The sequence below is a fragment of the Pseudophryne corroboree genome, chromosome 5, assembly GCF_028390025.1.
Source record: "Pseudophryne corroboree isolate aPseCor3 chromosome 5, aPseCor3.hap2, whole genome shotgun sequence".
Taxonomy (NCBI): Eukaryota; Metazoa; Chordata; class Amphibia; order Anura; family Myobatrachidae; genus Pseudophryne; species Pseudophryne corroboree.
Window position 1 is genome coordinate 723,762,806 of NC_086448.1, and position 26,997 is coordinate 723,789,802.

General features: G+C 44.4%; 1 long non-coding RNA gene across 2 annotated transcripts in view; it reads right to left on the bottom strand.

The window, feature by feature from the left end:
• LOC134929370 (uncharacterized) overlaps nucleotides 1-22,089 on the bottom strand; it is a 34,354-nt gene extending 12,265 nt beyond the window's left edge. The window contains exon 1 of one of the 2 annotated variants that reach the window (XR_010178515.1): nucleotides 22,026-22,089. This is a non-coding gene — a long non-coding RNA (uncharacterized LOC134929370). Of the gene's footprint in view, nucleotides 1-10,865; nucleotides 10,958-22,025 lie in introns of those variants that run through there. The other variant, XR_010178514.1, reaches the window with a different exon arrangement.
• Between the last annotated feature and the right edge of the window lie 4,908 nt (nucleotides 22,090-26,997).

The window sequence follows — 26,997 nt, forward strand, 5'->3', positions numbered from 1 at the left end:
GCCCTAAAACACTCTGTTCCCTTAGTACCCTTGGCATCGGAAATTGAGATTTGTGGGTTAAACGGGGAACCATTATCCCAAGGTAAAATTACCTCTTGCACTAGCCAGATTTCTTTGTTTATTGGAGCCACACACTCTGAAAAATTGTCCTTTTATGTGACTGTCTGTACTTTTGCCCCATTGGTGTTGGGGTTACCCTGGTTAAGGGCCCACAATCCTCAATTTGACTGGGTCTCTGGGGAGATTCTTAGTTGGGGTACTGATTGTTTCAGGAGTTGCTTGAGCCTTCCAGTCAGGCTCTCGCAGCTAAGTTTGCCAGGATTGCCAGGGTGTTATGCAGATTTTGCGGACGTGTTCTCCAAAAAAGTTGCAGAGGTACTACCTCCCCATCGCCCCTATGACTGTGCCATTGATTTGTTGCCAAATGCTAAGCTTCCCAAGAGCAGGTTGTACTCCCTGTCACGTCCTGAGACTCAGGCTATGGCAGAGTACATTCAGGAGAACTTGGCTAAGGGATTTATCAGACCTTCACAGTCTCCAGTTGGGTCGGGGTTCTTCTTCGTGGGTAAAAAGGACGGTTCGTTGCGACCCTGCATCGACTTCAGGGAATTGAACCGTATCACGATTAAAAACTCATACCCACTGCCTCTCATTTCGGTCTTGTTTGACCAGCTTCGTACTGCCACCATTTTTTCTAAGATTGACCTACGCGGTGCGTACAATCTAATCCGAATAAGAGAGGGGGATGAATGGAAGACTGCCTTTAATACCCACTCAGGGCATTATGAATATTTGGTGATGCCTTTTGGGCTCTGTAATGCCCCGGCAGTCTTCCAGGATTTCATGAATGATGTGCTCAGGGAATATTTGGATAGATTCTTAGTTGTATACTTAGATGACATCCTAATCTTCTCCCATTCCCTGGAGGAACATCGGAAGCATGTACGCTTAGTCCTCCAGAAACTCAGAGACCACCGGCTTGGGGCGAAGCTGGAGAAGTGCGAATTTGAAGTTCAGCAAATCGCATTTCTAGGATATATTATCTCCCCAGAAAGGTTTCCAAATGGAGGGTTCCAAGGTACAGGCAGTCCTGGATTGGGTGCAGCCCACTAGTTTGAAGGCGCTTCAGCGTTTCCTGGGCTTTGCGAATTTTTATAGACGATTTATCGCTGGATTTTCGTCTATAGTGGCGCCCTTGGTGGCACTCACTAAGAAAGGGGCGGATGTTGCTCACTGGTCTTGTGAGGCTAAAGCGGCTTTTGCCCGTCTCAAAAGGGCATTTGTTTCGGCCAAGGTGCTGCGACACCCAGATCCAGAGCGTCCTTTTGTGGTGGAGGTGGATGCCTCTGAGATGGGTATTGGGGCAGTGCTTTCTCAGATGGGAGTGTCTGATAATCGCCTTCATCCCTGTGCTTACTTTTCCCGTAAATTTTCGCCTGCCGAGATGAATTATGACGTGGGTAACCGGGAATTGTTGGCTATTAAGGATGCACTCGAGGAGTGGAGACACTGGCTTGAGGGGGCTAAGTTTGTGGTCTCAATTCTCACTGACCATAAGAATCTGGCATATTTAGAGTCAGCGAAGCGTCTCAATGCCAGGCAGGCACGATGGGCTTTGTTTTTTGCTCGCTTTAATTTTTTGATAACATATCGCCCTGGGTCAAAAAACATCAAGGCTGATGCGCTCTCGCGGAGTTTTGCTCCAATCCAGGAGACCACCGAGGAGCCGTTGCCCATTGTTTCCCCATCATGTATTAAAGTGGGCATTACCCAGGACCTCTTATCATTAGTCCTTAGAGCACAGGAGCAGGCTCCTCCAGACCTTCCGGTAGGTCTTTTGTTTGTGCCTCCTAGGTTAAGACAGCGAGTGTTCCTGGAATTCCATGCCAAGAAGTCGGCAGGTCACCCGGGTATTGCCAGAACTCGGGAGTTGCTATCTAGGGCGGTGTGGTGGCCCTCGGTGGCTAAGGATGTGGATCAGTGGGTTCGGGCATGTGACATCTGTGCCCGAAATAAGACTCCTAGAGGGGTTCCTGTTGGCCCATTACATCCACTCTCTATCCCATCTAAGCCATGGACCCACATTTCAATGGATTTTGTGGTGGACTTGCCCAAATCCTCGGGGATGACAGCCATCTGGGTTGTCGTTGACAGGTTTTCGAAGATGGCGCACTTCGTTCCACTGGTTGGGCTGCCATCAGCCAGACGCCTGTCTGAATTATTTATGCTGCATGTTGTGCGTCTCCACGGGTTGCCACTTGATGTGGTCTCTGACCGCGGATCCCAGTTTGTGGCCAAATTCTGGAGGGCATTTTGTTCCGATCTCCAGATTTCTGTCAGCTTGTCGTCAGGCTACCATCCGCAGTCTAATGGGCAGACTGAAAGGGTGAACCAGTCCTTGGAGCAGTTCCTCAGGTGTTATGTATCCAAGTGTCAGACTGACTGGGTTGCTCATCTGTCCATGGCGGAGTTTGCCTATAACAACGCGGCTCACTCTGCTACAGGGATCTCTCCCTTCCTTTGTGTGTATGGGCATCATCCTAAGGCCAATTCTTTTGACCCCCTGGACTCCACGCCTGGTGGTTCCTCTGTGGTTTCGGTCCTTAGAGGTATTTGGCGGAAAGTGAAGAAAGCCCTTGTGTCTGTGTCATTAGTGACCAAAAGGGTTTTTGATAAGCGGAAAAGACCCTGCAGCTTCAAATTAGGAGACTTCGTCTGGTTGTCTACCAAGAATTTGAAGTTGAGACAGCCATCTCATAAGTTAGGGCCCCGGTTCATCGGCCCTTATAAGATCACCAGGGTTATCAATCCGGTGGCATTTCAGTTAGATCTGCCCCGTTCTTTGGGTATCAATAAAACATTTCATTGTTCCCTTTTAAAACGGGCGATTAGTAATCCTTCTTCCAGTGGAAGACCTTCCCCTCTTCTGATACGTGGCCAGAGGGAGTTTGTTGTTGAAAGGATTCTTGACTCCAAGGTGGTTCGGGGTCGGCTGTCATTTTTGGTGCACTGGAAGGGGTATGGCCCGGAGGAGCGGTCGTGGGTGCGCAGTTGTGATCTTCATGCCCCCAGACTGATACGCTCTTTCTTCTCGCAGTTCCCCGATAAACCCGGTGGTAGGGGTTCTTTGACCCCTCGTCAGAGGGGGGGTACTGTTAGGGTCTCCTGCCCTGTGCTGCCACGTCGTCATGGCAACCGGGAGACAAGTGCTAGTGGAGTAACCTGAGCGCAGCTGATACTCCGGTTCGGGTCTTTTGCTGTGCAGTGGTTATAGGCTCTGTGCACGGCAGGGGATCCGGTGCTGGTTTTTGTGCTCACAGTCTGTGAGGTCTGAGTGGGGCGTGGACAGCACCTGCTTTATAAGGCCTCTTTTCAGGGTAAGCAGATGCTGCTGAATCTCTGTTGGTTAGTCAGTTCATGAAAGTTAGCCAGTACTGTGTAGCTTTGTATTTGTTTGTTGCTTACTGCAAATAGGCCTGGGGATTTGGTATTACACTCTGCCAATCCAGACCTAGCAGTAAGACTGGAGTCAGTCGTTTAGCTTGCTGGGGTTCTGTTATTACTCTGTGAATTTAGCAAGTTTGCGGCTGTATTCTAACACTTGCCTGTCTAATCCTGTCTCACTGTGCTAGGTGTCAGGGGTCAGTTTAGTGGCAGTAAGCTTAAACCTGTGCACTGCAAGTGAGAATCAGGATTGTGGAGGCTCTCCTTGTGTCTATCATTCCATCTCTGACCAAGGAGTTTACTGCCACACCCGTTGGTAACCCTTTAGGGTTTTGCTGTTGCCCTTAGCAACAGCATTTCGGGTTCTCTACGTATTAAAACACAACATCTTGCTTTTTACATCTGAGCAGTTCTAATACAAGGGAGATACCCAGTTCCTTAGCCTCTGGGCTTCTCTGTTCACTGTGTGTGTATTTTGTTACCCTATCACCTTCTGTGTATGTTATGTCATATTCCCCAGTTTGTCTGTGAGTCCATTTGTTTTGCATAACAGTTCAAACACCAGTACATTCCTGCAGACACTGGAGTGCATAACAGTTCTGACACTAGTACTTTCCTGCAGGCACTGGTGTGCATAACACTTGACACCATGTGACATAACCAGTCACCCTCAGTCCCCCATTATCTTTTTCGTTTTATTATTTTTTCATTATTGATTCTTTATTTTGATTATTGTTTATGTTATTCCTCTTGCTCCATTCTATTTGTCTACCCCATGGGTTATACTGACATAGCTGACTATTTACATCACTTGTTACTTCTTTCTATCCCCCTGCATGGCGGAGTGTCTTACACCTATATCTATTAATATCCCTTTCCCTGAGACACTCATATTGTGCCCTCTCTCTGCATGTCAGGCCCGATCGGTGTGCTTTACCTTTAAATCACATTACTGTATTCTGCACACTATGTATTGTGGATGTCGTTAACTCAAGTGCCTGTACTTTCTGTGTCCCCTCTCTCCAGCTTCCGGCCTGTGAGTCTAGCGTCAGGCGTTGCTGGGCAACTGACGGACGGGCATAGCACGGACGTCGGGCCACGTCATCGCCTGGCGCCTCCGCACACGCCGGACGGGGACGCTCGTGACTTCACGTGCACAGGTGTGGTGGCGGGTCCTGTCTCTACATAAAGGTGAGTGGGCTATTCTTTTCTTTTCACATAGGTACATCTTGAAGAAGGGGTTAAAATCCCCGAAACGTTGATGTTATATATGTATTGCTGAATACATTTGCTTTTTCACCAGTCCCTGAGTGCCGCAGTTTTTCTTTTCATATACAATTATATTTATATATTAAACTGGTGGTGATTAATTAAACTGGTGGTCAGGTCACTGGTCACACTATCAGCAACTTGCAAGTAGTACTCCTAAGCAGACAATCACAATATACTGGTGGTCAGTGTGGTCACAATGGCAGTGTGGCTGGCACTCTGGCAGCAAAAGTGTGCACTGTACGTTAAAATATGTACTCCTGCTCTCAGACTCTAACTGCTCCCCACTGTCTCCCCCACAAGTCAGATATACATATACAGTGACACTACACTTCAGCAAGTAGTAGTACTCCTAAAAATGCTCCCCAAAATTACTAAATACTGTGTCTCTCTCTACTCTAGTCTCTTCTCTATAAACGGAGAGGACGCCAGCCACGTCATCTCCCTATCAATCTCAATGCACGTGTGAAAATGGCGGCGACGCGCGGCTCCTTATATAGAATCCGAGTCTCGCGAGAATCCGACAGCGGGATGATGACGTTCGGGCGCGCTCGGGTTAACCGAGCAAGGCGGGAGGATCCGAGTCGCTCGGACCCGTGAGAAAAAAGCTGAAGTTCGGGCGGGTTCGGATTCCGAGGAACCGGACCCGCTCATCTCTAGTCTATACCAAATAAAACCTGGTGAAACTCTTTTTTTTGGGATTTAGATGCACTATTTTTTTTAGTGTGCTTCCTTTTCACATGAAATTACTTCATTGGAAACATTATGTATATGAAAAGAACTGTAAATTGTTTTTGTGTACTTTATTTGGGTCACAAATGTGTAGATATATAAGTGTAGGGCAATTTTTTGACTAAATGATGTGGGTAATGGTAAGCTCATTTTCACTACTGGCCACAGTTTTCATGTAGAAATACAGCCACTGCAGCTGTAGATAAAATTGTTCATTTGTAGGAAGCACATTTTTAGTTTCTTTTGAGATTGCAATGTTGTGTGAAACACTTACTGCATCTAACCTGCCTCCCACTCTCTGAGCTCACATAGTCGCCAGATGAAACCAGTAGCCCTGCCTGCTCTCTACGCTTTGCATAATCCAGGGGAGGTGATTGATTTAGGCACAGATTATGCAACATGCAGCAGCAGCAGCGCACAATGGGGGTCATTCAGACCTGATTGCTCATTAGCGGTTTTTGCAGCGCTGCGATCAGGTCAGAACTGCGCATGTGTATGCACCACAATGCACAGGTGCGCCGCATGGGTACAAAGCGGATTATTGATGTGCAATGGGTTTTGCGAAGAATCCATTCACACAGCCGATCGCAAGGAGATTGACAGGAAGAAGGCGATTGTGGATGGCAACTGACCATGTTCAGGGAGTGATTGGAAAAACGCAGGCTTGTCCAAGCGTTTGCAGGGCGGGTGTCTGACATCTATTCCGGCCATGGAAAGGCTGAAGTGATCGCAGCAGCTGAGTAAGTTCTGGGCAACTCATAAACTGCACAAAGTATTTTTGTACCGCTTGCCTGCACACTTGCACAGCTAAAATACACTCCCCGGTGGGTGGTGACTATGCGAATGCAGGAATGCAAAACCCAGCTAGCGAGCGATCAGGTCTGAATGACCCCAAATGTCACAGATCTTATCAATAATATACACGTTAGACCCTGACAATCTATCAAGACAACCGAACCTATATTTTAATAGGCCAAATGTGCGTTCTATCACAGATTGAGTGGATTTATGTGCATCAATATACTTGTGCTCTGCAGGACTATCAGGTAGTGACAATTGAGTCAGAAGCCAGGAGAAACATCCTTACCATGAGTACCCTGTTTAAAAAAAGTGGAAGTTATCATGAGTATATTTGTAGGTGTATGTTGTTGAAGTAACCAGAGGAATGTGTACTTACCAATAAGCCATCCCTCCAGCATTTGTCCTGCCCCAAACTTTGCATACAGGGATGACTGACTAAGGATAATGGAATCATGGCATGAGCCAGTATAGCTGACTGCAAAGCTCATGATTCTTTGGTTTGCATCACAAATCACCTGCAAATTGGTGGACTAGGTGTGGTGGCAATTCAGAAACACATGTGCTCTTGCCCTAGGTGGTCTCAGCCAGAGCCAGATTAAGGGGGGGCCCTGGGGGTAAGTTCCCTGCCTCCCTTCCAAAAAGGCCCACCCACCACAGATCGAATCTCTCTTACAGATACAATCTGCGGTGCTGCCCTCCCGGCTCCCTACTATACTTACCGGTGCCGCATAGCAGTGCAGGACAGCTGAGCGACACCTCAGCTGTCCAATATTGTGTGACTCAGCAGCCTGCGGCAGTTATTGGCTGGGCGCGCAGGCTGCAGAGGGAGGAAGCAAGAGGGATCAGCATGTGTGGAGCCGTCGAACGTTGTGTGGCTCTCCTGTTGTGTAACTTGTAAGTAGAGATGAGCGGGTTCGGTTCCTCGGGATCCGAACCGCCCCGAACTTCATCCATTTTACACGGTTCCGAGGCAGCCTCGGATCTTCCCGCCTTGCTCGGTTAACCAGAACGTGCCCGAACGTCATCATCCCGATGTCGGATTCTCGCGAGATTCGTATTCTATATAAGGAGCCGCGCGTCGCCGCCATTTTCACTCGTGCATTGGAGATTGAACGGAGAGGACGTGGCAGCGTTCTCTCCCTGAAAAGCTCCGTAATCTGTGCTCAGTGTGCTGCAAATATCTGTGCTCAGTGTGCTGCAAATAATCTGTGCTCAGTGTGCTGAAAATATCTATGTTCTCTGCCTGAAAACGCTCCATATCTGTGCTCAGTGTGCTGCAAATATCTGATCAGCGTGCTGCATTGTGGGGACTGGGGACCACCAGTATAAGTATATACATGATGTGGCCATTCACTGGTACCTGGTGACAGAACGTATACTGGATTCCCCCACAATGTAACTTTATATCTGTCATCTATACATATGATGTGGTCATTCACTGGTACCTGGTGACAGAACGTATACTGGATTCCCCCACAATGTAACTTTATATCTGTCACCTATATACATGATGTGGCCATTCACTGGTACCTGGTGACAGAACATATACTGGATTCCCCCACAATGTAACTTTATATCTGTCATCTATATAATAATTATAGTAGTACAGTACCGTAGGCCATTGCTGTATCTTGCAGCTCTGTGTCACTGCAAGTATCCATTCCATATCTGTGCGGCATTTTTGTGAGCAGTATATATAGTATTACAGTGCAGCATTTTGGTGACCCATCAGTATATAGTTGTGTACAGTAGGCCATTGCTGTATCTTGCAGCTCTGTGTCACTGCAAGTATCCATCCATTCCATTTTCTTCCAGTGATTTGGACCAATAATACCATTGATTAGAACAAATAATTCCAGTGATTTTGTCATTTTCTTCCAGTGATTTGGACCAATAATACCATTGATTAGAACGAATAATTCCAGTGATTTTGTCATTTTCTTCCAGTGATTTGGACCAATAATACCATTGATTAGAATGAATAATTCCAGTGATTTTGTCATTTTCTTCCAGTGATTTGGACCAATAATACCATTGATTAGAACGAATAATTCCAGTGATTTTGTCATTTTCTTCCAGTGATTTGGACCAATAATACCATTGATTAGAACGAATAATTCCAGTGATTTTGTCATTTTCTTCCAGTTATTTGGACCAATAATACCATTGATTAGAACGAATAATTCCTGTGATATTGAGGTGTTTGTGTCGCTTAGCTTAGATGTCCAGCGACCACAGTGCACCTCTTTTTCTCTTTTCTTTGCATCATGTGCTGTTTGGGGCCAATTTTTTTAAGTGACATCCTGTCTGACACTGCAGTGCCACTCCTAGATGGGCCAGGTGTTTGTGCCGCCCTCTTGGGTCGCTTTGCTTAGTCATCCAGCGACCTCAGTGCAAATTTTAGGACTAAAAATAGTATTGTGAGGTGTGAGGTGTTCAGAATAGACTGGAAATGGGTGGAAATTGTGGTTATTGAGGTTAATAATACTATAGGATCAAAATTACCCCCAAATTCTATGATTTAAGCTTTTTTTGAGGGGTTTTTGAAAAAAAAACACCCGAATCCAAAACACACCCGAATCAGACAAAAAATTTTCAGGGAGGTTTTGCCAAAACGCGTCCGAATCCAATACACGGCCGCGGAACCGAATCCAAAACCAAAACACAAAACCAGAAAAATGTCCGGTGCACATCTCTACTTGAAAGTATGCCGCCTGGAATACATATGTTTTCCTGCTGCCATCAATAAAATTCAGGCTCTTGATTTTATGTACTGTATGTACCTATGTAAATATATATATATATATATATCCGGAAAAGGATGAGAAATAGCACCTTCTAGTGCAGTAAATAGGTGTCTGATTTAAGGATACCTCCACCAGTATAATACACCCTTGAAATGCACAATTACCATTTCAAGTAGACATATCCACTTTTATATCGCAAGGATGCAGCGGGTAATCACAATCAGGATGGCTTTTCCTTCACCATGCATAAACTTCATAGATCTCCGGTCCCCGGTATGTGTCAGCTGCTTCCTTAGTGGTAATTCAGGAGCTGTGGTGGTGACGGTCTCACCTGATCACGACGAACACTGGGAAGCTGCAACAGTCGATGGAAGTGAGTTTCCATCGACTGCTGCAGCTTCCCAGTGTTCGTCGTGATCAGGTGAGACCGTCACCACCACAGCTCCTGATTTACCACTAAGGAAGCAGCTGACACAGACCAGGGACCGGAGATGTATGAAGTTTATGCGTGGTGAAGGAAAAGCCATCCTGATTGTGATTACCCGCTGCATCCTTGCGATATAAAAAGTGGATATGTCCACTTGAAATGGTAATTGTGCATTTCAAGGGTGTATTATACTGGTGGAGGTATCCTTAAATCAGACACCTATTTAATGCACTAGAAGGCGCTATTTCTCATCCTTTTCCACGTCTACTACTTTGAACCGCTTGGAACATCGTTTTTTTGGAGGAAAGCAGCCACCCTGTGTATAGGGAAGTGTAGAACGACTCTATATATTTGAATTTGAAGTGTATCTAAGGACTGCAAACTCTATATATCTGTTCTATGTATGTGGTGTAGCGCTTGAAACCACTATTTTTTGTGGGGAAAAAAAAAAAATATATATATATATATACACACACATATATACATACTGATGCATAGAATTCGGCACTCACTCAATTTGGTCATCAGCGGAGGTGCCTTCACCAATAAGCATATAAGCAATGGTGTTTCCTTATAGAAGGTAGAAGAAAACAGGCAGCACTCTCCAGACTTTAAATTCAGTATTTGTATTAATACATAGACAGCAATGGTGTTACAGCATGTGAACCGACGTTTCAAGACCACGTCGGGCCTTTTTTTATCAAGGTGCTGTTAGCAAATTAGCTACTTGCTAACAGTACCTTGATAAAAAATACCTGCTGCGCTCTTGAAACTTTGGTTCACATGCTGTAACACCCTTCCATTGTAGCCGATTGTCTATTCAATTTTTGGACGTGACCATCACACGTGATGGTTCAAGATTAAAAACGACCTTGTTCCGAAAGGAAACAGACAGGAACACTCTATGCATGCTGCAAGTAACCATCCTCCACACCTAAAGAATAGCCTCCCCATTTCGCAATTTATGCGGGTGATAAGGAACAATTCTAATCGAGACATTGCTGAAATTCAACTATCAGAAATGAAACAACGTTTTTTGGATAGGGGCTATAATTCTAGGACTATAGAGGGTTGCCTCACCAAAGCACGAAAAAAGACACGTAGACAACTAAACAAGAAAGGTGATCGGTTGACATTCGTAACTCAATTTGATGAGAAATCACCTTTGGTTGCTAGATCTACTGGTCAATCTTGTCTACAGATTCTTCTTCAGCGTTATATAATAAAGAGACGCCAATGATGTCATACAGAAGGGGCAGAAATTTGAAACAACTTTTGATGCACTCCAGTGGAGTAAGCAATACCAAAGATAACACCTGGTTAATGACACAGAAACCTGGCTCGATGGTGTCAGGCACGAGTTTTCCGCATCCACAAACGGGAAGGCCGATTCGGATTCGGTATAAGCTCCATTGTCGTATAGAGTTTGTAATCTACCTACTTACGTGCCCTTGTGGGTTGTCCTATGTTGGGATGACCACATGCACTTTCCGGGAGAGAATGGCGAACCATAGGATGACGATTCGCCAGGCTTTATCCACTGGAATAAATGATAAACCAGTTGCTCATCACTTTATGACACTTAGACGACAAATTTCTGCTTTACAATGCCTTATCATTGACTGGGTACCACCACCATTAAGAGGCGGAGACAGGGCATTGATCCTTAAGAAACTAGAGGCAAGATGGATTTTTTGATTAAGAACTGTGTCACCTCATGGCCTAAATTAATATAATTCTCTCAGTGCTTTCCTTCGTGTTTTGACCCTGGGATTGACACTTTCCATTTGTAAATAGTCTGGATAGGGTTAAACCTGGGCGTTGGTGGATCTTTGTGATTTCTTATTTCTCTATTTTTTGTGATTTTTTTTGTCCAGCACACTCTTACATGTATTTGTGGATTTTTGTCTACATTTATGGTATTTATAAGTATATCATATTGTCTGTGGTTGTATGTATATGGTTTTTAACTTTTTTCAATTCTCCTTATATGCATGTGTTTACATAAGTTACTTCTCCCTGACGGGCTTCCTGAAGCTCCCAGCGATTTCCAATACAATATTACATCTGGGGATAGTGTTTCGTTGTACTCTATGCTATACACTTTTGCTATTGGTTACCATGGTATTATCATTAGAGCCGCTACTACGGTCCCTTCTAGTACGCAGCGGCGTCTTGTTAGATGCTGTTGCTATGTGTGACGCGAATGCCGGAAGTGACGTAGACGCATAGCTGCGATTGTCACAGGAAATGCTATGCGTTCCACCGGGTAGCGGTGAAACGCACACCGGCTGCAGGCACTGTGTGAGGATGCTCGGGCGCTGAACCCGGCGGTGAGTACCAGTGCGAAAGGGGAGTTTCTTCTGGTTACCTGGGTTAATGATATACTCTGTGATAATGTTGACCAAAAGTGTGTCCCCCTTAAATCATCATGGTTTATGCTCGTGGTAATTGGTGCACAGGATTGGCGCTGTTTTTTAAAATCGTTTGGGGTATTTTAGGGGGCCCGTCAGGCACAAATCATTTGATACTGGTGAACATGGACAGCTGAGATATGCTGTATTTGCTGCATATGTTGTGCATCCTGATGAAGATCTGGATTGGATCGTAATGTCGATGAATGAATTAATAACTTGAAACATCATGCTGTTAAGTATGAATTAATTGTCTTTTTAAGTGCAAAATTTCTGGTGAATGCCCCTCTATCCTGTTCTCTATATGTGGTTGTCCAGATTCAGTCTTGGGCTTCGTGGGAGCTACCCCAGGGGATAACTTGATGAACTCTGATGTGAGTGCGACCATACTTGGAGATATATTTATATATATATATATATATATATAAATATAACACAGTTCGAAGTGCACTCACCAATCCAATATAGCTTCATTAGAGTATTATTTGTGGCAAATAGGCATAGACATCATTCCGACATTTCGGTCCCCCCTTGGGACCTTTGTCAAGGTTCAGGTGCTATGTACAAACTGCCCCCCTATATACCCCCACCCCCCATAAAACATATAGCGATCCCAAAAACATGACATGAATCTATTACCAAACAAACCTGGACAAACAATTCATATGCATAGATAAATATACCAGATATAACTGGTCCATTTCCAGCTCTTACCAGCAACTACAAAAATCTCTTAGATCTCACCTGTAAAATCATATACACGCGTGTCCCGCTGGTGGAACGCACGCAACCGTAAGTAAGCCGAGTGGTGAACCGCATGGTACTTCCTGCAGTATCATCAACAGAGGGGGAAGGCATCATGCTCTCACCAAAATGCCTTCCCCCTACAACATATCACCACAGGACAATAGTCCACATGTATAAATGTATTACTTATTAAGCAGCACGTCTATCGATAAGTGCATTAACTAATCCTGATATAATCACATATAGTTCAATATAATAGTAAACAAACAATGATTATGAGCTGAAAATATGACCAGAAAAGTAATAAAGAAATAATAATAAAAAATAAAAAATATATAAAATAAAAAATAAAAATAAAGTGAAAAATAAATAGAAGGCACTAGCTGAGAACTATTATAGAATACAACCTCAGATATATTATATATGAAATATCAGCGGCCTATTTACAGCTTCATTATGGACACATCACTGCACAGCTCCACCGATTGCCCCACACCTCAAAAATATCATATATATATATATATATATATATATATATATGTAAAGAGCACATATATACATACAAAACACAAAGTCAAAAAAATCAAAAAGATGTGTAAATGAGAGTGATTCACCCCATTAAGATATCATATACTTATAGAGGTCCGGACATGTCACAGGAAAAAGCTCCAATGAATTGTATCATTCAAACCTTTTGGCCACACAGTATCAAGTCTGTGTATCCAATATGCTTCTCTACGCAAGAGGATTTTCGCACGGTCACCCCCTCTCGACAATGGAGGTATTCTGTCAATTAACATGTATCACAATGATGACAATTGATGCTGTTGTTGGACAAAATGCCTTGCCACAGGTTTGTCGGAGTTACCAGACTTCAATGCCAGACGTATATTGGATCGGTGGTTGGATATCCTTTCACGGAATGATGTCGTTGTTTTGCCCACATATATCAATGAACACGGGCATATTAATATATATACCACAAAATATGACGTGCATGTCAATCGGTGCTGGATTTGTATCCTCTGACCACCATGTGGATGAGGGAAGGTGTTACCCGTTATCATACTTCTGCATGTGACACAATTCGGACATTTGTAGCATCCCAGCTTCACAGAGGGTAACCAACCCTCTTTTTCTTTACCAATAGACATGTCGGGGCGCATAAGTATGTCACGAAGATTCGAACCCCTTCTGTATGCAATAAGGGTTCTTTTAGGGAGTGACTTCTTGAGGACATTGTCAGTGGCCACAATATCCCAATTTTTCTTAATAGCAGATCTTGTTGCATAACTTACAGTATCGAATGTAGTGAGAAATACAAATCGATCACTCTCCTTACCATTACCAATTTGCCTAGCCTGGCAGTCTTTATGCCGATTTTTGGCCTTCTTTAGGCATTGTTCAATAACATCAGGGTGATATCCTCGAGCCAGAAATCTATGTTGCATTTCCAGCAATTGTATATTCATTATTTCCTCATCAGAGTTGTTCCTCATTACTCGAATAAATTGTGAAATGGGTAGGCTTTGTTTTAACGGTTTAGGATGATAACTGTTATATTGCAAGAGTGTGTTGCGATCGGTGGCCTTTCTGTTTCTTTTTGTGTCCATGGTGGCGAATACAGTCACATCAAGGAAATTAATTTGTCTATGATCACATTCCATTGTGAAGCGGATAGGTGTGTCTAATGAATTCAAGCTCATTACCATATTCTCAACTGAGGTCCTATCTCCTGACAACAGGAGGAATATGTCATCTATGTAGCGTTTATAGTAACTGATACTACCCCCAAACCTCGGGAATATATAGTTCTGTTCATATTCATCCATATATAAATTAGCATACGCCGGGGCTATATTACTCCCCATCGCGGTCCCAGAGGTCTGGAGGTAGTATCGGTCACCAAACTTAAAATAATTGCATACAAGGGTCATTTCTAATAATTCCAGCAGGAAATCTATGGGTGGTCGTTGTTGGCGATTTTTCAGGAGAGCTCTACGAATAGCTGCGATACCAGCCTCATGTGGTATCACTGTATACAGTGAAGACACATCCATTGTCACGAGTAGATGCGATTCCACATCAATAACCAAAGACTTAAGACCCTTGATAAATTCACCAGTATCCTTAATGTAGCTTTGTTTCCCTTTCACACAAGGTTGGAGATATGTGTCCAGATAGCGTGCTACTGGTTGGAACGGTGATCCCCTGGCCGATATAATCGGTCGGCCAGGGGGATCATTCATGCTCTTATGTACTTTCGGTAACGTATATATTATCGGACATATTGGAAAGTCCGTGTGCATGAAAGAAGAAATTGTTTCAGAAATTAAATCTCCAGTGAATGCTATCTCTACAACGTTATCTAATCTCTTCTTAAATAAGGGAGTAGGATCTGCATCAAGTTTCCTATATGTCTGTGTGTCAGTAAGTTGGCGTAGTATTTCGTTATTGTAGGCAATGGTGTCCTGAATTACCACCGCGCCTCCCTTATCCGCTGGTCGAATAGTAATCAGTGAATTCGCCTTAAGTTGTTTCAAAGCAGTTTTTTCTGCATTATTCAAATTAGATCTGCCCATTCCCCCTCTAGAAATGGATTCCATAACCGTGTGATCCATCATTCGTGTAAATGTTTTAATATTGGTATTATTAGAGAAAGGGTCATATGTGCTCTTCTTTCTAAATGTATTATCATAGATATCAGTGTTGGAGATATCAGCATTAGCCCGTGTATTGTCAGCAAATTTCTCTTTTAATCTCAATTTGCTTGAAAGACTATAGTTATCTATCTTCCACTGTAGAGGATCAAATTTAACAGTGGGCACGAACGACAAACAACGAGCCAATACTTTTATCTGATCATCACTAAGTATCACTGATGAGATGTTGATTATTTTGCCCGCGGGTTCTGCTATTAAGAAAAATTGGGATATTGTGGCCACTGACAATATCCTCAAGAAGTAACTCCCTAAAAGACCCCTTATTGCATACAGAAGGGGTTCGAATCTTCGTGACATACTTATGCGGCCCGACATGTCTATTGGTAAAGAAAAAGAGGGCTGGTTACCCTCTGCGAAGCTGGGATGCTACAAATGTCCGAATTGTGTCACATGCAGAAGTATGATAACGGGTAACACCTTCCCTCATCCACATGGTGGTCAGAGGATACAAATCCGGCACCGATTGACATGCACGTCAGATTTTGTGGTATATATATTAATATGCCCGTGTTCATTGATATATGTGGGCAAAACAACGACATCATTCCGTGAAAGGATATCCAACCACCGATCCAATATACGTCTCGCATTGAAGTCTGGTAACTCCGACAAACCTGTGGCAAGGCATTTTGTCCAACAACAGCATCAATTGTCATCATTGCGATACATGTTAATTGACAGAATACCTCCATTGTCGAGAGGGGGTGACCGTGCGAAAATCCTCTTGCATAGAGAAGCATATTGGATACACAGACTTGATACTGTGTGGCCAAAAGGTTTGAATGATACAATTCATTGGAGCATTTTCCTGTGACATGTCCGGACCTCTATAAGTATGTGATATCTTAATGGGGTGAATCACTGTCATTTACACATCTTTTTGATTTTTTGATTTTTTTGACTTTGTGTTTTGTATGTATATATGTGCTCTTTACATATATATATATATATGATATTTTTTAAGTGTGGGGCGATCGGTGGAACTGTGCAGTGATGTGTCCATAATGAAGCTGTAAATAGGCCGCTGATATTTCATATATAATATATCTGAGGTTGTATTCTATAATAGTTCTCAGCTAGTGCCTTCTATTTATTTTTCACTTTATTTTTATTTTTTATTTTATATATTTTTTATTATTATTTCTTTATTACTTTTCTGGTCATATTTTCAGCTCATAACCATTGTTTGTTTACTATTATATTGAACTATATGTGATTATATCAGGATTAGTTAATGCACTTATCGATAGACATGCTGCTTAATAAGTAATACATTTATACATGTGGACTATTGTCCTGTGGTGATATGTTGTAGGGGAAAGGCATTTTGGTGAGAGCCTTCCCCCTCTGTTGATGATACTGCAGGAAGTACCATGCGGTTCACCGCTCGGCTTACTTCCGGTTGCGTGCGTTCCACCAGCGGGCCGCGCGTGTATATGATTTTACAGGTGAGATCTAAGAGATTTTTGTAGTCGCTGGTAAAAGCTGGAAATGGACCAGTTATATCTGGTATATTTATCTATGCATATGAATTGTTTGTCCAGGTTTGTTTGGTAATAGTGGATCCCGATTCATGTCATGTTTTTAGGATCGCTATATGTTTTATGGGGGGTGGGGGTATATAGGGGGGCAGTTTGTACATAGCACGTGAACCTTGACAAAGGTCCCAAGGGGGGGCCGAAACGTCGGAATGATGTCTATGCCTATTTACCACAAATAAAACTCTAATGAAGCTATATTGGATTGATGAGTGCACTTTGAACTGTTATAAATATAAATACTCATGCCAGAGGATTGCTTTTCTCTAAACATGAAGATTTGGTGACACCCCAACAAGCTGCTATAGGAATTGTGTGTGCAGACATTCTCTAAAGTATATATATATATATATATATATATATATACACTGCTCAAAAAAATAAAGGGAACACTAAAATAACACATCCTAGATCTGAATGAATTAAATATTCTTATTAAATACTTTGTTCTTTACATAGTTGAATTTGCTGACAACACAATCACACAAAAATGATCAATGGAAATAAAATTTATTAACCCATGGAGGTCTGGATTTGGAGTCACACTCAAAATGAAAGTGGAAAAACACACCGCAGGCTGATCCAACTTTGATGTAATGTCCTTAAAACAAGTCAAAATGAGGCTCAGTAGTGTGTGTGGCCTCCATTTGCCTCTATGACCTCCCTACAATGCCTGTGCATGTTCCTGATGAGGTGGCGGATGATCACCTGAGGGATCTCCTCCCAGACCTGGACTAAAGCATCCGCCAATTCCTGGACAGTCTGTGGTGCAACGTGGCGTTGGTGGATGGAGCGAGAAATGATGTCCCAGATGTGCTCAATTGGATTCAGGTCTGGGGAACGAGCGGGCCAGTCCATAGCATCAATGCCTTTGTCTTGCAGGAACTGCTGACACACTCCAGCCACATGAGGTCTACCATTGTCTTGCATTAGGAGGAACCCAGGGCCAACCGCACCAGCATATGGTCTCACAAGGGGTCTGAGGATCTCATCTCGGTACCTAATGGCAGTCAGGCTACCTCTGGCGAGCAAATGGAGGGCTGTGTAGCCCCCCAAAGAAATGCCACCCCACACCATTACTGACCCACTGCCAAACCGGTCATGCTGGAGGATGTTGCAGGCAGCAGAACGTTTTCCTTGGCATCTCCAGACTCTGTCACGTCTGTCATATGTGCTCAGTGAGAACCTGCTTTCATCTGTGAAGAGCACAGGGCGCCAGTGGTGAATTTGCCAATCTTGGTGTTCTCTGGCTAATGCCAAACGTCCTGCATGGTGTTGGGCTGTAAGCACAACCCCAACCTGTGGATGTCGGGCCCTCATACCACCCTCATGGAGTCTGTTTCTGATCGTTTGAGTAGACACATGCACATTTGTGGCTTGCTGGAGGTCATTTTGCAGGGCTCTGGCAGTGCTCCTCCTGTTCCTCCTTGCACAAAGGCGGAGGTAGCGGTCCTGCTGCTGGGTTGTTGCCCTCCTACGGCCTCCTCCACGTCTCCTGATGTACTGTCCTGTCTCCTGGTAGCGCCTTCATGTTCTGGACACTACGCTGACAGACACAGCAAACCTTCTTGCCACAGCTCGCATTGATGTGCCATCCTGGATGAGCTGCACTACCTGAGCCACTTGTGTGAGTTGTAGACTCCGTCTCATGCTACCACTAGAGTGAAAGCACCGCCAGCTTTCAAAAGTGACCAAAACATCAGCCAGAAAGCATAGGAACTGAGAAGTGGTCTGTGGTCACCACCTGCAGAACAACTCCTTTATTGGGGGTGTATTGCTAATTGCCTATTATTTCCACCTGTTGTCTATTCCATTTGCACAACAGCATGTGAAATTGATTGTCAATCAGTGTTGCTTCCTAAGTGGATAGTTTGATTTCACAGAAGTGTGATTAAGTTGGAGTTACATTGTGTTGTTTAAGTGTTCCCTTTATTTTTTTGAGCAGTGTGTGTGTATATATATATATATATATATATATATATGTGTACAAAAGAAGCTACCAGCTATATACATATTTCATCTTCCTGCCCCTTTTTTACGGGCCCCACTATCTGAAGTGCCCCAGTCCCCCTATAGCCTTAATCTGGCTCTGCTCTCAGCTCAATGTGCATGCAGTCTATTGCACCCAGGATGTTTGGCATGTCTGCGATCCTATAAAAAGCTAACCTGATATCATGCCACTGTGACTCCTGGCAAGGTGAAGCAGATATAGGTGCTGGAGAGGGTCTTGATTGTGACAAGGATTTGGTCCATGTAGTGAGAGAAGGTGGGTTAGTAGATGCCTACCACCCTCCCCGTGACTGACTGAAAGCTCCCAGAAGCCAAGAAGTGCAGAACAGCCAGCAGTTTGTGTAAGCCTGGTAAGGCTCATGACCGTGCAGTGTCAGGCTCAAGTTGAGTTTTAAAAAGGTCATACAGGTCCTTTAAGTTGTGATTGAGGCTTAACATCTGTATGACCTCATTATGCATTGAGAAAAAATAGGGCGTACCAGTGCTGGCTGTGATAATTAGGGATCGGTATGAAACACCTCCAATCAAAATCCCGACGGTCAAAATCCCGACAGCAATTGACCTATGGTCAAAATCCCGACATGGACAAAATACCGACATTTAAAATACCGCCAAGGTCAAAATACCGACATTTAAAATGCCGACAGGTCAAAATACCGACATGCGGTTTTCATTGTTTTTGTGTGTATGTCGACATAGGACATATAAGTGTACCTTGTCCCCTTGCATGGCTCGCTGCGCTCGCCATGCTTCGGGCATCAGCTTTAGGAAAAGTCCATTTACAGCTGCAGGTATGAACCGGAATGATGCTGAAATGTGAAGTTCTAGTGATGTATGGATGTCCACATAATGGCCAAAATAGTTGACAGGGTTCCAATGGATACAGGATATGGAGTGGGATCCACGTAGGTATCTGGTAGTAAGCTCAACGCGTTTTACTGGTAACAATAGGATCCAGCTTCCTCAGGAGCATGTTCCTGAGGAAGCTGGATCCTATTGTTACCAGTGAAATGGACTTTTCCTAAAGCTGATGCCACCAAGGGATATCATTCTGTGGATCTGGTAAATATGATTGCTCTACAGTGACTGCACTTTGGGAACTGTTCTAGCTAATAAAAAGTTGACATTTCAATATACATAAGAGTGGACTCGCAATAGTGATCCTATTTAGGGAGGTATCTGCACATGAGATTGTTGCTACTAGCATCAATATGAATCTACTCCTGCTATCTTAATTTATATTGTATCATGAAATTGTTATTTTTTATATCAAGCAAACCGTCCTTTGTACGTAATTATCACAGCCTGCGCTGGTACACCCTATTTCTTCCTTTTTTCCACATTGGAGGGTTTGACCACCCCCTTACCAGCTGCTACTGACTGCACACTTACATACTTTCCTATTCATTGTGCATTGAGGTTCAACCACCCAAGGAAGAACAATTTTGTTGCATTTCAATCCTTAATTATTTACCGATTAGCAAAATTGTGGCTTATTAACAAAAAATAAACGCAAATCACCCAAAATTGACCATTGTAAATTGCCCCCTAGTTATCTAATTGCTAATTATCTTATTTAAAGTCACAATATACATTTAACATCACAAGATGGCACTTGTACAGGTATGCTTTTACATCATATGTTTAAGTACAGTTGATGAGACTGATGAGACTGATAGGCCTTATGTGCTTTAACTCTGTTGACATAGGGCCTAATTCAGCATGGAACGCTGCTCTGACAGCATTCGCATGCTGAAGCCTCATGCAGAAGCCACACTGCGACGGCATCTCACATGTGCTGATTAACAGGCAGCGATGTTCGTGGGACGGGAGTGGATGGCGCGTCAGCGCTTCGGGGACGGCATTGCGGGGGTGCGGTCCAGACATGTCTGTGTTATCCGGACTGCATCCCCCTAGCGGCGGATGTGTGATGTCACGCACAGCAGCTGCGACCCGATACATGGCGGGTTGCCGTCTGCTTTAGCAGCTAGGCTACGTAGGCAGAGGGCAACCCTAAACATGCAAGAGCATCGCTGTCCTGCTATGCGCTCACATGTTTGCGGGGGGAAGGAACCGGCATGTGGGGCGGACTTGCCTTGTGCAAGCTCCTGCTACTCACTACGGGAAGCATAGGCATTGTGGCTGCAGGTGACCCCACTGCACAATATTAGAGGGGGTGCCAGCGGCACTTAAGAAGAATGGGCAGCGGGGAGCTATGCTCCCGCAACCCGTTCTTCAATGCAGTTTCTCTTCGTGGCACAACAAAGGGCTACTGGCATTACGCTATGCTGTGATGTGTACGCATCGCGGATATGCCGCACCATGCAGCACTTTATAGCAAAGATGTGTGAGGGTACACTTTTATTTCTTGAGGTTTTATTTATCTTATACACACTGAGTTCTAAATATGTATCATCCCTTTTCAAAATATGTGTATGTGTGTTTTTGTGTGTGTGTGTCTGTATTAGAAATGTCTTGGAAAAGTGCTGGATGTTCCTGGGCAGTGTCTGGGAGGAGGCTAAACAGACACATGGAGATGGTCCATCTTGTGGGCACGTTATGAGAGTGTTGAAGCAGTGAAGTGCGGTCAGGGAAGGCAGGGGAGGCAGAGTTTTGACTAGAAAAATGATCCGAATAATACAAAGAAGATATTTATAAATATCATCTTTGTGTTATTCTAATCATTTTTATAGTCAAAACTCACCAGATTTGCAGCACTCCACTGGAATTACATTGACAGCCAGGGAGAGACCAGAAGTAAGGCAGCTATGTGCTCAGCCACATAGCTGCCATAGCTGTCATAGATCTGCTTCACTGAGGGGTATGGATCATAGGCAGGGCCGGCGCCACCACTAGGCAGCTTTAGGCAGCAGCCTATGGGCGGTGACCACTGCATCGCCGAGCTAATTCCACCGTGCTCGGCGGCGTTACTAGTAATCAGGCAGGGAGGCTGGGAGCGTGACGCTGATGTGCAGTCACGCTTCCTGTCCCTGGGCAAGAGGATCCAGGACTCCTGTTATGTGCTCCACGCAGCGTACCCGCCTGCAGTGCCAGTGCCGCCTGTACTCCTCTACGGTTGTGTCTATGTTCTCTTCGTGCTAAGCTACCACTCCACTACCCCCGGTCCACGTGATGTCTGGGACGCGGCGGGGGAGAGCTCAGCAGAGACTCACCTGCTGTACACACTGCGGGCCATCTGATGGTAAGCGGCTCAGCAGGCGGACTGGGGAGCTGTTTGGTTGCCATGGTGACATTAGATCCTGGCAAAGCTTGCCATGTGAGCCCCGGACATGCAGCTTCCATACATATTTTATTTGCTTAGCAATGCATGTATGTTCCATGTACAATGTAATGGGTAATGGGTTTAATGTAGCACATTTATTTTCACAGTGTGCAGTGGGTATATGCTATGTATGGTCTATGTGCACCCATGTAACTGTTTGCTCTTGGTTACATGCATGTTCTATGTGTGCAGCTGGTGTGTTCTATGTATGTTCTGTTTGGGAACTATGTTACTGTGTCTCTTGGCTTACATGCATGCATGCATACTGAGAGACACAAGTTGCGGTAGGCTGAGAGATGCAGGGGGAGGGGGTGCAGCTGAGGATGTAGGGGGGAGATGATGGTGTGGCTGAGAGATGTAGGGGGGAGATGATGGTGGCTTAGAGATGCGGGGGGGATGGTGTGGCTGAGATGCAGGGGAGAGATGGTGTGGTAGAGACGCAGTGGGGAGATGGTGTGGTAGAGAGACGGAGGGGAGACATGGTGTGGTAGAGAGACGCAGGGGAGAGATGGTGTGGTAGAGAGATGCAGTGGGGAGATGATGTGGTAGAGAGATGCAGGGGAGAGATGGTGTGGTAGAGAGACGCAGGGGAGAGATGGTGTGGTAGAGAGACGCAGTGGGGAGATTGTGTGGTAAAGAGACGCAGTGGGGAGATGATGTGGTAGAGAAACGCAGGGGAGAGATGATGTGGTAGAGAGACGCAGGGGAGAGATGGTGTGGTAGAGAGACACAGTGGGGAGATGATGTGGTAGAGAGATGCAGAGGAGAGATGGGGTGGTAAGTAAAGAGACGCAGTGGGGAGATGGGGTGGTAAAGAGACACAGTGGGGAGATGATGTGGTAGAGAGACGCAGGGGGGAGAGATGATGTGGTAGAGAGACGCAGGGGAGAGATGGTGTGGTAAAGAGACGCAGTGGGGAGATGATGTGGTAGAGAGATGGTGTGGTAGAGACGCAGTGGGGAGATGGTGTGGTAGAGAGACGGAGGGGAGACATGGTGTGGTAGAGAGACGCAGGGGAGAGATGGTGTGGTAGAGAGATGCAGTGGGGAGATGATGTGGTAGAGAGATGCAGGGGAGAGATGGTGTGGTAGAGAGACGCAGGGGAGAGATGGTGTGGTAGAGAGACGCAGTGGGGAGATTGTGTGGTAAAGAGACGCAGTGGGGAGATGATGTGGTAGAGAAACGCAGGGGAGAGATGATGTGGTAGAGAGACGCAGGGGAGAGATGGTGTGGTAGAGAGACACAGTGGGGAGATGATGTGGTAGAGAGATGCAGAGGAGAGATGGGGTGGTAAGTAAAGAGACGCAGTGGGGAGATGGGGTGGTAAAGAGACACAGTGGGGAGATGATGTGGTAGAGAGACGCAGGGGGGAGAGATGATGTGGTAGAGAGATGCAGGGGAGAGATGGTGTGGTAAAGAGACGCAGTGGGGAGATGATGTGGTAGAGAGATGGTGTGGCTATTAATAAGTATAAGGGGTAAGCTATGTAGGTTTTATTATAGTGTAATGGGTTAATGCTGTATATGGGTTGGCTTAATATTTTTATTAAGGTTAGGAATTGGTACTTTAGATTACATAGAGCAGATTGAGCGTTATGGAAAATAAATGTAATTAATAATGTAGGGGTATGGTGGGTATGAGGGAGTTAATGATTATTATTGGCTAATTATGTTGAATGAGGTTGTTGCTGAAACAGTTAATACATTTTTAGGAAGGTTATTTAATGATGAGGTAAGATTTTCAATGATCACAAAAATGCTCTCCGTACTCTCTGGCGGTCATAAAAATGCTCTCTGTACTGTCTGACGGTTATAAAAATGCTCTCCGTACTGTCTGGCGGTTATAAAAATGCTCTCCGCACTGTCTGGCGGTCATAAAAATGCTCTCCGTACTATCTGGCGGTCATAAAAATGCTCTACGTACTGTCTGGTGGTCATAAAAATGCTCTCTGTACTGTCTGACGGTCATAAAAATGCTCTCCGTACTGTCTGACGGTCATAAAAATGCGCTCCGTACTGTCTGGCGGTCATAAAAATGCTCTCCATATTGTCTGGCTGTCACAAAAATGCTCTCCGTATTGCCTGGTGGTCAAAATAATGCGTTAGTATTGTGGTACAGACACTTAAATGCTGTTAATATTGTATGGCTATCACAGTAATGGTCTTATTATCTGATGGTCATTAAAATTCTCTTTTGCTTGGTGGTCCCAAAAATGATCTCCTTATTGTGCAGTGGTCACAAAAATACTCTTAGTATTGTGGGGCAGCCACTAAAAGGCAGTCAGTGTTTTATGGCAGTCAAAGAAATGTTCTCCGTAATGTCTCGTGTTCACTTAAATTGACTCCTTATTGACTGGTATTAACTTATATGCTCTTTGTGTTGTCTGGTGGTTACTAAAATGCTATTAGCATTACAGTACATGGTTGTCCTGCATTGTAATACATATTATAGTGTTATTATATTTTTATGTTCAAAAATGAATATAATAATATTTTAAGTAGTCAATTATGTATGTGAGTGGATGGGCGGGGGAGAGGGGGGTATTTTTTGGGGGAGCAGGGGTGGTATTTTGTAGCTTTGCCTAGGGTGTCTAGAAACCTAGCACCGGCCCATAGGGTCGACATGCATTAGGTCGACAGTCATTAGGTTGACCACTATTGGTCGACACCTGAAACAGGTTGACACAGTCATTAGGGCGACCTTAAAAAAGTTAGACATGAGGTTTTTTAAAAAAAAATTTGGGTGTCGTTTTCATCGTAAAGTGACGGCAATGGCAAACGCAGGATTTTTAGAGGGGGGTTTCCAAATGTCAGTCCACAATCTCCCACTCTACAGAACGTTTGAGCAAGTGCGGGAATCTGGGGAGCGGCAGAAGAACCTAGTACCGAGATGGTCTCTAGTATAGACTGTATCAAACAAAATGGTCAGGAAAAGGTTAAACATATCATAATAAATTAATTAATTCATTAATACACAAACATAATAGAACCAGTACCTCCCTTTCTAAGCACACATTCTCCCACCTTGTGGTAAGGCTCCTGTCTCTTCTTCGTGGTAGCTACTCTCTGGTCCAGAGCACTGATGGAGGACTCAGATCCACACACACAGCAAACTTGGTAGAATAAGCTACTACCACTGGGCATGGGCAGTGGTAAACGGGTGATGTGGTGCTAGCTCTAGTAATCATATTATATACCATTGCTATTGTTGCCATAATGTGAGCCACTTGCCAAGAGGAGGGGGGTTTCCGTGCAACCGGAACCCCCCATGCATTTGCCTATGGACGGGGAACCCCAATTAGTGCACCGTGTCTTATCGCATGGCTCGCTTCACTCGCCATGCTTTGGGCAAGGTACCTCGCTCCGCTACCACTGCGTCGGCACAGGTTACTATTCCCAATCATAGTCCACGTGCCGTGGATTGTAAAGTATGAAAAAGTTGAATTTTTTTTAAACGCATGTCAACCTTTTTCCATGTCGACCTAGTGACCATGTCGTCCTAGTGACCATATTAACCTAATGCATGTCGACTAGTAGTGGTCGACCTAATAACTGTTGACCTAAGTATTGTCGCCCTAATGACCATATCCCCCTCACTGAGGGGGTGGCGTGGCTTGATGCTGTGTCAGGTGACCTATTCAGTAAGTTCCCCAGGACACAACCAAGAGCAGCCACCATGAATGAGAAGCTGATGATCAAGGCAGCTATAATCCATGCCTCCCCATCCAGTAACCTCACCGTATGTCACTGCATCGCAGATTGTGGCTGAAATGGTGATGTACCCAGGTGCTCAATTGTTCACATTGGAGGCCATACTCTTCAATGCCAGCCACAACAGCTAGTGACTTGGTAAATGACTCGTCCAAAACACAAGTATTATATATATGTACCTTGTGATCTGCAGTGAAAGAAGAAAATGAAAATATCACAACATATTGGGGGTAATTCCAAGTTGATCGCAGCAGGATTTAACATGTGCAGAGAGAGTTAGATTTGGGTGGGGTGTGTTCAATCTGCAATCTAATTTGCAGTGTAAAAATAAAGCAGCCAGTATTTACCCTGCACAGAAATAAAATAACCCACCCAAATCTAACTCTTTCTGCACATGTTATATCTGCCTCCCCTGCAGTGCACATGGTTTTGCCCAATTGCTATCAAAAATCCTGCTGCGATCAATTTGGAATTACCCCCATTGCCACATTTCTTGGTACAGTAGATGCTCAATAGGAATTCTAAGGAAACAATACATTGTAGCCACTAGAAGCTAGGAGTATAATAAAGGATTGATGACAGTGCTCTGTGTGCTGCTACAGAGGAAACTGGCATACCGCGTGAGCCAGTGCTTTTAATGACATATTTTCATACTGTATTGCGGAGGTAAAATCAAGGAGGTTTTAAAGAAGAATTATTGATGCCAATTTGTAGATCACTAATGAGACTCTTCAACTTAAAGTGCATGAAATTAAAATCGACAAACCACAATTTGTAACATCATTAGTACAATGTATCATTCAGGGAACTATTCAGGTTTATTTGAATGTCTGTCTGACTCGCTGATTGAATGTGATGTGAGATTCAGTGAAATACAATGCAAGGTAATCCGTGGGTCCTATCACAGGCAATACACAAACTAAAGGTTCGCACATGCGGATAGATTTGTTAAATTATGTGGGTGCTTCTGAGTGATTGGAACGACACATCGTTTAAAAATGGTTAGTGTGTGGGCAATGTCATCGATGTGAGGCGCGCACCAGGGGGTCGTTTGTCACCTCCTCAGATCTCTTCAACATGCAGAAGGATCTGAGGAGGTGGTGAACGATGCCTTGTTGGTGAATGCAGCATGGACTCACTCCCCCCCTCCCC